The 15,118-nt window shown below is 36.8% G+C and overlaps 1 pseudogene; it reads left to right on the forward strand.

The window, feature by feature from the left end:
* Positions 1-15,118, forward strand: part of LOC113743924 (anthocyanidin 3-O-glucosyltransferase 2-like) — a 185,357-nt pseudogene that overhangs the window by 90,761 nt on the left and 79,478 nt on the right.

Here is a 15,118-nt window from a genome sequence, read left to right on the forward strand (position 1 = left end):
TTCTTATTTTTATCGTATAATACTGGTTTATTTAAATATTTATTCACCCGTTTTCTTCGAATAATTTATTTGAACCATTTTAAACCCATGTACACGAAACAATGTCTCACTTACATTTTTAAAACGTCCCGTTAGCAAATTTAATTTTTCGGAGGCTCGTTTAGTAAGGAATAATAAGTACACGTTTTTCGAGACAATAATCTTGTAGATTTGAGAACTCATGTTTATTCATAAAATAGTTATTTTTATAATTATCTTCCTTAGAGTTAGTTAATTATATCACCGTTACATAAATTTCTTGTAAGTTTCGCTTTATCCCGCGCGAATCGAAAGTTTGCGTAAATTGAGCCGAAACGGGTAAATAGAGATTTAAGAAACTTATACTAAACTACTAAGAGTGAATAATTATAGTGTTAAAGGAATTATATTAGAGGTTTAGTGCATAAATGAAACAAATCCGAGAGAAAACGGACACGAAAGGCGCGCGCGCGCGAGCACAATTCTCAGTTGACTTTTGTAGGAATTTGGTCACAAAACCCTCAAGCTTCTTCAAGAAGATTCACCACACAACAAACCTCTCTTTTCTCTCTCATCTTGGCCGGCCAACCTTCAAGGGAAGAGGAAGGGAAAAAGCTTCACTCAATATTGTAAATTCTTACTCCAAATCCTTCACAAATCATCACACAACTTCCATATAACATGGAGAGCAACTTAAGCTTGGTGAAAGGCTCCTTCTTGCGGTTTTTCTTGGAGGTTGGTGACTAAAATTTCTGGTTTTTCAAGAGCTCAAGAGGTAGGTTTCATCTCCATGAATTGTTCCATTTTTTTCTTCAAAGTTGGTGCTTGATTGCAAGGGTTTACTATCCTAAGAATGGATTAGGCTAGCGGACTTGAGGTGTTTAATTTTTCGCTTTTATTCCTAGGCTAGCTGACTTGGGGTGAACTCTAGGTAGCTGCCTTGAGGATGAAATGCTTGGTTTGTGTTGTTTATGTGTTAAGTGAGAGGAACTACGGTTGGAAATGGAGAGAAAATTGAGAAAAGAGAGAAACTAGAACTGGCCGAATTTGTCCAATGCTTTTCGTACCTGTCTTTCAAATTTTTGTGGGTTGTTTTCCTGTGAAACTGATGTATATATATTATATATGGTGCGTAGAAAATTTCTACCAAAAATCATTTGAATTGATTGAGCAAAATCTGAATTTTCGAAACTTGAAGAAATCTGGAAAACGTGTTCAGGGCATCTGAACAGTGTCGCTGTAATCGAACATATCTCTTTGTACAGACGTTGAAATCGAGTTCCGTTTGTAGCATTTGAAACTAAACATTTGTGGCTTTCCAACGGTATAAAATACACCATCCAGTTCGAATTTAGTGATCCATAGTGATTCACCAAAGTTTCCTATTCTGTTCGAATGGCAGTGAGAAGCTGTGACTTGTCGCTTGAATTCGTACTACCTATGAACTAATTTTCAAAATGACTTCTTTTGATGAAATGTATCCTTTTGAATCTAATTTGCAACGCCACTGACCATTCTCAATTTTAAGTTGTATTGAGTGAGATATGCTTCAATTTTCAAACTGCGGCAAGTTGGAAATCTCTAAAACTCTTCCTTCTTGCTAGCCGACTGGTCCAGTTTAACGTGGGATGTTCTATTTCGAAAATCTTGATGTCCATTGCTTGTCAAATACTTATGAAATGTTTCTTAGACCTTGGTTTCAAAAATGAATCGAATTGGAGTTGATCTCAATGGGCAAAATGTTTGAAAAGGAAAGAAAACCAAAAGACAGATTTGCTTTGGAAAATTTTTTGAAATTTGGTAGTTTTGTTAGCTACCTTCCCGTACGAATTTTTGTGTGAAAATTAATAGTGAAGCAGTTCTCATCTGGAAGATAGTGTGTACCAAATTTGGTATTATTCTAAAACCATTTCGATATCCAACTGAAATCCCAAAGTTTGTTTTCAAATCTGGAAAATTCACAGAACAGTCTTCAATTTTGGCGAATTTTGAGCTGCTATATCTTGATGTTCAAAACTCCGAATCTGTTTCCGTTTGTTGTATTTGAACCCTTGATTGGAATTGTTATTGTGTTACGAATTTTAGAGGTTAGTTCACTTTCTGTGAATTTTACCGAATTTCCAAAATTTGCCGAAAAACATGACTGAAACTGCCTTGTTTACTTGATCAGCCACTTTGAGCTGAAAATGATTGTCTTCTGTTTAGAGTCTTTGAAAAGTGTCTTCTAGGAATTTTTAGTACTTTGAAACAAGATTCTAACGGTATATGATTTTCCATTTTGGACCTACAGAGTGCAAGTTCTGATTTTCCTAAGTTCGATGTGTAAAACTGAAATTTTCCAACTTGATGAGAAATGAGTTTTTGGAAACTTTTCTCTACCCTTTGATAATGATTGTTCGTTTTAAACTAGATTTCATGGAGGAAATCAGTTTTTCTTGTATTAATAAATCATCACTTTTGAACCTTTATTTTGATTGGTTAAGATTCTTTGTTTGAGGTATCGACTAGTCTAAATGAGTGTACCTTCTTTCTTGATTAATACGTGATTGTGAGTGAGAAATACTTGTTAATTGTTCAGGCGCTCAAGGAGATTTCAAAGGGAATCTCGGTACGGACACTTAAAGTTTTGTTTGCTCACTTATTTTGAATCGGTGAGTGTCATGGGCATGATTTGTTGTATTTACCTGATTAATCTTACTTGTATACGTGAACATAACTTGATGAGACAAGTGTGTACTTTATTGCACTCATTCTCCTTTCTTTGACTTATACGTGTATTATACGTGAACATGACTTGTATGTCGATCGGAGTAAATCTCGTCGACTATTATACGTGTACTCGTGGGGGACGCCTAAAAATCTCATTTGCCAATTTTGCGAGTCGAGCCGGCATGGGCTTGGTCGAGAAGTTTGATGAACCATGAGAATATTACAAAACAAAACTTGATCTTTTGAGATCTTGTTCGGCTTACTCGTGGAGTATCGCCCTTTTCGTGCATGTTCTAAAAAAAAACTTGATCTTTTAGGATCTTATTCAGCGTACTCGTGTAGTATCGCCCTTTTCGTGCGTGTTTGGTTACGGATCCGAGAGGGTGGAATGGTGGATGAAGGAAATTGTAAGTGAAGTTTCTACGGACTTAATACCTACCCGAATGACGGAGTGTCATCACGAGGGGTATCGGATCGAGCCTTGGCAAAGCAAGTGGAAATTAGGTTCTGAGAGCTCCCGTATCCTTAACAAGTGTATTATATTATAAATTATGAATTACTTGAACTTTCTGGCTTTAATTCTTGTACATATGTTATTGTTATTTGTTACTTGAATTATGTGTTTGCATGTGCATGTTTTGTTTTTTTTTCTTGGCCTCACGAGCATCCGCTCACTCCGTTAGATTTGTTTTCCTTAACAGGAGTTGGAATGGAAGGAATTAAGGAGAAGCCTACTTGATGGCTCTTTTGACTAGAATTTTGGAATGTACTTTGTAAGGACTCGCAAATTTTCTTATTTTAAATGCCTATTTTTAGCTCATTTAATTATTTATTTTTGCCATTTATCCCGAATATTTTATTTTGACTTTTATTACTTCAATTACATGGAATTATGGCTCAAGTGTAAATGACTTGATTTCAAAATTTATTTCTCGAGAGCTCGTTAAGTGAGAATAGTGAGTACGCGTTTGGAAACTGTAGCCGAACTAAGAGTACAATAACCTTAAAAAAATTGGAGACTTGTACATTAGTCTTAAAATAGGTATTTTAATGTTTAAGTGCTCAAGTATTAGTTAGTGATACTATCGTTATAAGAATTTCTTAGAGATTCCACTTTATCGCGCACAATCGGTAATTCGCGTTTTTACGCGCGCGATTAATTGAGGGATTTTAAATCATTATTTTTAGACCATTAAGAGTGAATAATAATAGTATGAGTGAAAGTGTATTAGAGGTTTGGTGTACTAGTGAAATAAACCCAAGAGGAATCGAGCACGAAGCGCGTGTACATTAGTTGACTTTTGGAGCATTTTGGGCCACACATTCTTAAGCTCTCATGAGAGCATCACACTAGATTAAAACCCTCCACACCTTTACCTCAATTGACGTCTCATAGCTCCATTTCCAGCGTGCAACTCCAAGGCAAAAACAACCAAGAGCTCTTCATTTTCCTTCATCAAATCTTCACTAATCCTCCACCAAATCACCTCAAATTTTACACGCAACTTGCTAATCACTTGGTGAACAACCTAAGCTAGGAAAGAGGCTTGATTCTCACGGTTTTTCTCAGCTTTTAGAGGCCAAAAATTTCTGCTTAAGTCATCATCAAAGGTAATTAACGATCAACTACCTAAATCTTGATTTATGGAAGTTCTAGTGCACATTTAAGCTCTTACATGCATGTGGGTAGCTTGTTTATGATGGAAAAATTGTTGAGTGGGCTCTATGAACTCCCACCTTGGATGGATGAACTGATTTGTGATGTTTTAATGGTATTAATGTTGGTTTATTGCTTAAACTAGTGGATTAATGTCGTATAGTTGGTAGAAACTCAAAGGGAAGTGAAGATGAAAAATTTCTGATTCTGCCCTTATGTTGTCCGTGACCTTTAGGGTGATTTTTCATGGTTTTAATGGCTTATTTATGATGTATATATGTTTTTGGGATTGTGTAAAAAGTTTCATTGAAAAATAACATGATTTGGTTAGTCAAATGTGTTGATTTCCAAAGTTTAGTAAAACTGGAAAATTTTCCCGGATTGCCCAGGCAGTCATTTTGTATCGGCTATATCTCTTTACTCCGATGTCAAAATCGAGTGCCGTTTGTGGCACTGGAAACTAGACATTCTCAGTTTTCCATTGGTATAAAATTCACATTCTGGTTCCACGTGGGTGAGCCAAACCATTCGTTTGAATTTGCTGTCCTGTTTCGTTGGTTTACCAGAGGGCAGAACATGAACTACAATTTGATGCTCCAATGTGAGCTAGTTTTGGATGGATTTTGAAAATGGTTTCTTCTGAGAAATTCTAGCTTTATGAAACTATTTTCCAATGCAACTAACCACGCTCAATTCTGAGTTGAATTGAGTGAGTTGTGGCCAAAGTTTGGGACTGACTTAGTGATGGAATTCTTTATTTTGGACTAATCCTTAACAAATCTTGGTTTGGGGACTTGTACTCGAAATTTTTGGTGTAAATCACCTATCAAATATGCCTTGAACCCTTACTAGATTTGATCATCATAAATGGGACATGTTTTGGGCATTTTCTTTGGTCAAAAGTTTGGAAAAGAAAATTTCCATGCACAAGGCAGTTTTGCCTTGAAATCTTGGGAAATTGAGTGATTTAGTTAAGTGACTTCCTGTACTTATTTCTCCATGAAATTTGGTAGATGAATAGCCCTTATATGGTACTATAACCATACCAAATTTGGTGCTATTCCGAAGCCGTTTCAATGCTCAACTGAACTTCCAAATTTCATGATTTAAGTTTTGAAAACCCTTGTTTAACAAGAAAATTTTGGCAACTTTGATCTATCATATCTTGGTGCTCAAAACTCCGATTCTTGTTCCGTTTGTTTTGTGTTAAACCTGGATTGCAACTCTGATAGAGTTCCAAATTTCAGAGGTTAGTTCAAATCAAGTGAATTTTACCGAATTTTCAAAGTTGGCCAAAAACCAACTTAAACCTGTCTTGAGTGCCCAAAACAGTAAATTTGAGCCAATTTTTGAATACCTTCGGTTTGGAATCATGGAAAAGTGTCTTCTAAGAACTTTTAGTAATTTCAAAGAGGTTTCCAACAGTATCAAGTTTTCCATTTTTGGACTTTCTGGATTTCCGGACTGATTTTTCAAATTTCCACGCTTAAAACAGAAATTTTTCCGATTTGAACCTACTTGCTCTTTTAAGAGCTTAGGTCATGCTTTTGAGACTCTTGGGATATTCCAAACTTATTTTTATGGTGAAAAGGTTCTCACTTATAATTTGGAACTTTATTTTGAATGTTGGTTTCGATAAACCAAAACACTTGAAAATTTGGCCTTGAGCATTTTAACTAGAGACGATTGTTCATGGCCATTTTCTGTATGTTAATTAGATTGGTTTCTTGTGGGTTTGCTGTAAATTGTGGGGCTGAGTATAGCTTCAATTGAGTAAAAGATTAGTGAAATTTTTGATGCCCTTTACCTGTTTGATGAAATGCCCGGCTAAAAATTCTGTTTGAGGAACGATTGACTTGCGTTTTGCTGTGATCTTGTTTTTGTTTGCAAAGAAAGCTGAAATGCTAATGATGCTTAGACTGTTTGGAGAAGCTGACTATTTGTCCCAAAATTTTTGCTGTTTTCACTCTTGTTTTGCATCCTTTCGATGGGTCTTTGTAGCTTGCATTTTGGTTAAATTTCAAAGATTAGAGTTGTAAGATCTTGTTGTTTTGGTTTGAATATTTGATGTGTGATTGGATGTTGTTTGCGCCTGGCATGAATTTCATAAGAAGTATTGTTGTAGAAAATGTCCTGATCGCAGGCTCTTCCATTTTGTTCTTTGATTGACCTTCAAGGGTTGTCTCCTTGCCTGTTGTGTTGTGTGTTGGAGCTTAATGGAATGGGTTAATGAATTTGATGATTTGGTTTAAGATGGCCTAAGTCGCCTAGGTTGTATATGCTGCAAAAATTATAGAGAATTGGTGATGAAGAAGAGTTTCTGTGAAGAAAAATGCTTTCTGCGAAGAACATGCGTGAATAAATCTGAAAAATTTGCAATTTAATCCCTCAATTTCTGTCTAACTTCATTGTGGCTCAAAATCTGGAAAAACCAAACTAATTTTGTCCTTTTAAGTTTAATCCTCTGTTTGCATATTTTATGTGATTTTCTGGATAGATTAATGCTGGGGTTTGACGCATAATCAGAGTTTAGCAAGTTTTAGTTGGGTTTATTTTGGTGGACTTTATTAAATAAAAATTAGACTTGGTTTGGACCTTTCGGTTGGGCTAGGAAGGCTTTGGCCCAAACAAATAATAAAGTGGCCCAATGGCCTGTCAAGTTAAGAAGCCTGATGACGAAATTTCGTTCCAGTCCCATAACTTTCGGATGTTTTCACTATGGCCCCAACAACTTTCAATTTCATTCAATTGGGTCCTTGCTTTAATTGCAAATAGGTCCCTGAACTTTATTTTTCTTTAATTTTGACCTCCAAACTTTGTTAATTTGTGCAATCAAGTCCTCTTCTTCTTTTGACTTCTTGAATGTGGGTTGCTTACATGATTCAATTGATTCAATTTCAAGTTTGCCATTTTATTTTTTATGATTATTTGATAAATAAAGTGATGCCTTGACTCTTTTATTATTTTGGAGGATAAATAAGTATTTCACCCCATTAGAGCTCCATTTCAAGGGAGGTACACTCTATCCCTTATCTCGGCTTTATTTGACCATATGTGAACCAACGTGCTACGTGAGAAATACATGTCTACTTTGCTTTCCTAGCCTTTCTTTAATTTCTTTTATTTATGTCATTTACTTTTGCTTTTTATTTAAGTTATTCTTTATGGGGTATGTGTACACCTCTTGGCTTGTAATAGTTATGTAATAGTTAGGGCTTTAATTGTCTTATGTGTCTTGCATGCTTAGTTGCTACGTGTTAATTTGCTTTGTTAGGGCCTTGCATCTAGTCGAGCATGCTAAATGTTATGTGCTATGTGTTTATAAGTGTTTGGCATGTCTACTCACTTTCCATAGCCTGAATGAATGTGATGGATGAATGTACGTTTCCGCTAGTCCAACGCTAGTCGGAATTCATAGAATGGGCTAGCCCAACGCTAGACCCTTAGGGATTTCTCCTCGTTAGTACATGTTTGCATGTTCATTACATGTCATGCATTCGTTTTAGTTTTATCATTTTGCATGCCCCTCGAACCCCTTTTCCCTCCATTTTAGGATTTGTGCATTTCATGCTAGTTATAGGGTTCATTTGCTTGAGAGTCCCCTTAAATATGGGATATAGACGAGTGTGGCTTTTTCCAAGCCTTAGCACGCTTGTATTCCCTCTATCAAAGGGAAAATTAAGTCACAAAGTTAGGACTCCCCGTTCCCATCTTGATGCATTTCTATAGGATTCATGCATTTTTCATTCACGATCACATACACTTACTTTATATTCTCTCTCTTTTTCTACATTCTCACTTCACACTACTTTTACACGTTTTCATTCAACTACTCACACTCTATACCATATCACTCGCACACATGCACTTTATATTATTTTCACATTATCATTCTTTACTCACCTTACCTTGTAAATACATTTGCACACCTCCACTTTTCTCACTTCACATAAACTTACATTTTCACATGACATGCACTCCATTCATTTTTACGTCATTTAGGATTACGTGTGACCTCTCCAAAGGATCATTATTGGGCTTCACAATTAATGTGATTGGCACCACTCAACCTTTGAAGAGAAATTTCCCCCATGTCCCCCTAGGTCTAGGTTTTTGCATTCATATAGTCGTCCAACATGCGATACATACCTTGGGTAGAAAAATTAGGAAAGATGGGGCTAAATCACGCAACTAGCCTTGGTTAGGTCGAAGGGGTGCCTTGGATTTTTATCCTTGCCTTCCCCTTCGTCAAATGTGACCCCCGATCCCTCTTTTTGGTTACGTAGACCCAAAAGTTCTTTAAAAGGGTTTATTTACTTTTTTCATTCAAAAAACAAAAATCATTTTTGGGTGACTTGGTACACCCTAACTCTATACCAAGTGGCGACTCCATTTTCATTAAAAAACCCTTTTTTGAACTTTGTTTGGCCAAATCGTCGCATTCTTAAGTCCCATGGCTTTTTACTTTTCATTTTACACACGATCACACTCACTCTCACACACACTCACACCACACATCGCTACACATCATCAAAAAGTGGGGCGCGACAGTCAAAATGCTCCCTTTTAAAGTTCCAATCTCATGGAAATCAAGGGCATAAGACTAGGGTTTGAAATCCATTTCTCAAGTATAAGGTGAGGTGCAATTATCCAAGAAAGTTAAGCAACCAAGAAAACACATTAAGGGAAGTTTAATCTTTGGAAACTAAGATTCAAAATGAAGGTCTAATATTCAAAGAGACCTTGTATCAAACCATGAAATCAAACTTAAAATGGACCGATAATCTCAAAGGAAGGTTGAAAGTGCTTAAAAGAGTCCTTTGTTTGAAACCAGAAAATTTCCAGTTTGGTGCGACACTATTTGGAAAAATCATATCTCGAGTTCCGTAAGTCCAAAAATTGGAAAAATTATACCATTGGAAACTAGATTCAAAGTAATAAGACTTTCCAGAAGACACTTTTCCCGGATTCAAATCAGAAATCATTCAAATCTCAGTTCAAACTTACTATTTTATTAAAACAGGGCAGAAACAGTCTTGATTTTTCAGTAAAGTTTGAAAATGCGGCAAAATTCACAAGAATTGAATTAGCCTCTGAAATTTATAAAACAGAAATATATTCAAGTCAAGTTTCAAACACAGCAAGAGGAAGTCAATTCGGATTTTTCAACACCAAGATACAACAGCTTTAAGAAAACTGGTTTTTGCAACCTGTTCCGCGGATTCTCAGTCATAAAGCTTTGGCACAGTTTCGAAATCAGGCTATAACTAACGCCACACAAGTCAAAATTGGAAATAGTTTATGGCATTGAAAACTAGATTCAAAATTCCATAAATCATCAGAAGAGATCGTGTTCAAACTCTTTTCACAAGAGGGATGAAATTGAGTCACAAGATGCAGTTGTATAATTTTCTCAGGTAAACAGGTGAAGTAAATCAGTCCACTTTGTCGGTTCGCTATGGTTGACTCAAAACAAATTAATAGGGGAATTTTATATCGTTGGAAAGCTCTTGGTGTCTAGTTTCAAATGCAACAAACGACACTTGATTTTGACTTTTGTACAAAGATTTATGAATAGTCAAAGAGCCCCTGGTCAGTTGGCCAGGGCAACTTTTCCAGTTTTCTTCTTTTCTCAAAACTCAAGTTTTACCCAACCAATTGAAACAGTTTTTGAGAGATAATTTTTACACACATAATACAACATATAAAAAGAATTTTTACAGCCATTTGAGGAAAAAAATTTGAAATTAAAGCAAGGAAACAAGATAGCCAAATTCTGTCAGCCCCTTCCCCTTCATTTTCAAGTTTCCCTCACCTTTTGGCATTTTAATCACAACTGAAGCTACACTTATCGGATTGAGATGAATCTTATGGCGTTTCGAAGCTAAGATAGAGACCTACATTTATTATGAAGACCTACAAAGCCAAATCACGCATTTTCATTATCAAAAATTGAAATCTCAGAGAAAAAAAAAACTGTCGGTTAAACAGGGCATTTGGGCAGTCAGGGGTATTTTAGTCATTTCACAAGATACAGTGTTCCGATTCAGCTGAAATTTTTGGATAGAAAGCTAACTCAATTTCCAACAACTTTCATGTTTTGAGTAAGAACAGATTTGACATTTATCATGGACAAATATGTAGTTAAAGTGGTGAGTGCAAATCTGGAATAAAGCTGGCAGCAAAGAAATAATTGGAAAACAAGAGATGTCTTCAACAAAACCTAACTTCCATGGCTCAAATCCAACTTTCAAGCCAACAACCAAGCTATAATCCACAAGAATACAATAAAACAAGCAAGAATCCTCAAGTCCTCTACCTAAAAGTTCACCTCAAGTCCACTACCTAGGATATAAAGCAAGAAACAAGGGTTTCCTCAAGTCCTCTAGTTTAGGTTTTGGTTAGGGTTTCCAAATCCAAGCAACAACCACTAACCATTACTAATCTTTGAAAAATTAAAGATCAAAGGGAGTAAAATTTGTTACCACTTGAAGGTTTCTTGAATCCTAGTTGAAGGCAAGATTTTTCACCAACACTCCACCAAAAACCACCACAAGATAGCACCTTTCCTCTAGCTAAAGTAATATCCAAAGGTCTTGAGGGTTGGGTGTAGATCTTTGAGCAAGATTAAGGCCAAAGGTTGAAGCTTTTCCTTCCTCTTTTTGAGCTCCCAATTTCGGCCAAGGTAGAGAGAGAGTGTGAGGGAGTTGAAGTTTTTGATTTGTGGTGAAAAGGCAAGAAGAAAGGTAATTTTTGTTAGGTGAGAAAGTCAACTTTGACTAGTGGAGTAATAGTGTTATGCACTACCAATTTCCTTATTATTTGCTACACTTAAATACTAATCCTCCAAGGTAGTTCCTCTAACACTACAATTACTCATTCTTACTAGGCTAAAATTAATTCTCCAAATCTCCGATTAGTTGTGCCGGTGTGACTTTTGAAAAATTTTTGAGGCGTAAACAATAATAGTATAATTTTAAAAAAATTCATATTCAAATAATAAAATTAAATAACACCAATGCAAATAATTTTAAAATAAGTAAAAATTAAAAATAAAAATACGAGTCCTCACAGTCTACCCAACTTTTATTACAATCCTGAGCGTCTTTAATTTGTCCTTGATGATTCTAACATTTTCTAAAGTCTTCTCAATCAAATCTGGTCCAGAAATTAATTTCTCTCCGACTTTATCCCAATATAATGGGAATCTACACTTCCTTCCATATAATGGTTCAAATGGGGTCATTCCAATTCTACTATGGTAGCTATTATTGTAGGAGAATCCATTAGCTTAACCATTCCATCCCAACTTCCTTTAAATTTGAGTGCACATGCTCGTAGTGTGTCCTCCAAAGTCTGAATTGTTCATTCATATTGCCCATCCATTTGTGGATGGAAAGCAGTACTCAATCTAAGATCTGTTCCCATCATTCTTTGGTATGTAGACCAACTTGATGTAAACCTAGCGTCTCTATCAGATACAATACCTACCGGCACTCCATGTAAACAAATTATGTCTGAAATGTACATCTTCACCGATTTTTCCATGTAAATTCCATTTGCAATAGGTAGGAAATATGCACTTTTGGTCAAACAATCCACAATGACCCAAATGGTATCATGGCCTTCTTTGGTCCTTGGTAGTCCTACCACAAAATCCATTGTGATATGCTCCCATTTCCATTGTGGGATCTCCAATGGCTGCCATAATCCAGCAGGTCTTTGATTCTCAGTTTTAACCTGTTGGCATACTAAGCATCTCACAACATATTCAACAAATTTCCTTTTCATCCCATTCCACCAGTACATCTGTTTTAGGTCTCGATACATTTCAGTTCCTCCTGGATGTATAGAAAATTTTGTACTGTGGACCTCCTTTAAAATTTCCTTCTTTATTTGTTCATTCTTAGGTACACATAATCTTCCCTTCATCTATAGGCTACCATGAGTTTTTGCTTAAAATTTCTCAGATGTTTCAACCTTAAGCTTCTCCTTTACCTTCGCAAGTTCAGGATCTACCCTTTATGTGTCTTTAATTCTATCAACCAAAGTTGGTGCTAACACCAATGCACCTAAAACTCCATCAGTAGAATCTACCACATCTAAGTTCAAATATGCCATTTGCTTCCTCAAATTAGGGATGCTAGCAGTAGTTGTTTTTCTACTAAGGGCATCAGCTACTCAATTTGCCTTTCCAGGATGGTAGCTAATGGTCAAATCATAATCCTTTATCAATTCTAACCATCTCCGTTGCCTCATATTCAACTCCTTCTTAGTAAATAAATATTTCAAACTCTTGTGATCAGTGAACATCTCGCAATGTTCTCCATACAAATAATGCCTCCATAGTTTTAGTGTAAAAACAACTACAGTTAATTCTAAATCATGAGTCGGGTAATTTTATTCATACAGTTTCAATTGCTGAGATGCATAAGCAATCACTCGACCATTCTACATCAACACATAACCTAACCCATGCTTGGATGTATCACCATAAATCATAAAACCACCCGAGTCAGATCACAATGTCAATATAGGAGTCGAGACCAATTTTTGTTTCAACTTTTGAAAACTTGCCTCACATTTAGGTGGACCATAAAAACTTAGGCCCCGTTTGGAAGGTGGGTTTTTTGGGTGTTTGTCTAAAACTTTATTGTAGATTACTGTAGAAGTTGTAAGAAAAATTTTTAGGATGAAAAACTTTTTGCTTTCTTTTTCTTTTTCTTTTTTTCTTTTTCTTTCTTTCTTTCTTTCTTTTTTCCTTTCTTTCCTCTCTTCTACAGAACCAGCAGCCATGTTTTTTTTCCCTTTTTCTCCTCCCTCTTCTCCCTCTCCCTTACCCCGCCCCCGGCACCTATGCCTCTGACGAGAACCAGCAGCCATGTTTCTAATTTTTTCCCCTTTTTCTCTCCCCCTCTTCTCCCTTTCCCTTTCCCTCTCTCCCTCTCCTCCCCCTCCTCGTCACCCTCCGACGCCAGAGAATTGCAGCCATGGATTTTTTTTCCTTTTTCTCTCCCCCTCTGCAAGTCCAGATCAAGATCCCCCAAATCAGCATGACCTCTTTCCTTTGCACTCGTTACCTTGTGGCCACCTAGGTCCCCGGCTTTGCTTTCTTGTCCGGAATAGAACCAGCTTTAGTTCCGAGGACGGAAACCTTTTTTTCTGGTTGATCCAAATCCTAAGCTTGGGAAGGGGGTGCTTCACCGTCTACCTGATTCAATCTTCCCTTGAGAGATGGGTGATCCATCTTTGAATTTACATTCACCCTTTCCGCTAGTTGGGCTTAAGCTCTGCCAGTCATAATTGCTTTGTCCTCTTGAGAAAGTGAGAGCTCGAAGTAACTCATCCGATCTTTGAAGGCTTGAGGGAACGGCGACTAGATCGCAGCCCCCCTCCCCCTCCCCCTTTGCGATCTGCTCGAATGACCAGATCGCAGCTAGCGGGAGAGGGAGGGTGGCGGGAGAGGGAGAGGGGAAGAGGGGAGGAGAGGAGAGGTGGTGAGGGAGAGGGAGGGAAAAAAAGAAAAAAGAGGAAGGCCGGCACTGGAATCAGTGCCGATTCCAGTGTCGGAATAGGTGACCGGCACCGGGAGCGATGGTGGAGGTGGTGGCTGGCGACGGAAGACGTGGTGGATTGGGTGAGGGAGGAAAAAGAAGAAAAGTTGAAGGGAAAATTTTTTTAAGTGTGTAGGTTAAAAACTTTGATAAGTTTTTTGGGGTTCCTGTAGCAAAAGTTGTTAAAAAACTAGTAGCGTACAAACTTGTAAAAAACTTGGGGTTCCAAACAGGGCCTTAGTTTGCTTATGAGTTAACTTGCTTAAAGAAATGGCTGTTGATGAAAATTCTTCAACAAATTTTAGATAATATCCCGCCAATCCTAAAAAACTCCATACTTTTGTCACATTAGTTGGCCTTGGCCAATCCACAATAGCTTCTATCTTCTTAGGATCTACTGCCATACCTTGATCCAATAGTACATGTCCTAAAAAGGTTACACTTCTTAGCCAAAATTCGCATTTGCTAAATTTTGTGTATAACTTTTCCTTCCTTAATATCCTTAATACTTCTCTAAGATGCTCAGCATGTCCTTCCTCAGTTGAGGAATATATTAAGATGTCATCTATGAACACTATCACAAACTTATCTATTGGGATTTAAATACCCAATTCATTAAATCCATGAATGCAGCAGGTACATTGGTTAATCCAAATGGCATTACTAAGAATTTATAATGCCCATACCTTGTCTTAAATGCACTCTTAGGAATATCCCCTTTGATTTTCAATTGATGATATTCAGACCTCAAATGAATTTTAGAAAATAACTTAGCACCTTTCATTTGATCAAATAAATCATCAATTCTTGGGAGTGGGTGCTTATTCTTGACTGTGATTTTGTTTAATTCTCGATAATCTATACACAGTTTCATACTCCCATCCTTCTTTTTAACAAAAGGCACAGGTGCTTCCCAAGGTGACACACTCAGTTGAATAAATTTCTTATCAAGTGATTACTGAGGTTGGTCTTCTAACTCTTTTAATTCTAGTAGGGCCATTCGATTGGGTGGCTTAGAAATGGGTACTTTTTTAGGTACCAAACTGATCTCAAACTCTATTTCCCTATCGGGGGTATCCTAGGAAGTTCATCAGGGAAAACATCTGAAAACTCTTTAACTACTAGTTTATTTTCTAAGAAAATACCATTCTCTTTAGTGTCTACCACATAGGCAAGATAA

This window comes from Coffea arabica, chromosome 5e (assembly GCF_036785885.1).
Source record: "Coffea arabica cultivar ET-39 chromosome 5e, Coffea Arabica ET-39 HiFi, whole genome shotgun sequence".
NCBI classification, from domain to species: Eukaryota; Viridiplantae; Streptophyta; class Magnoliopsida; order Gentianales; family Rubiaceae; genus Coffea; species Coffea arabica.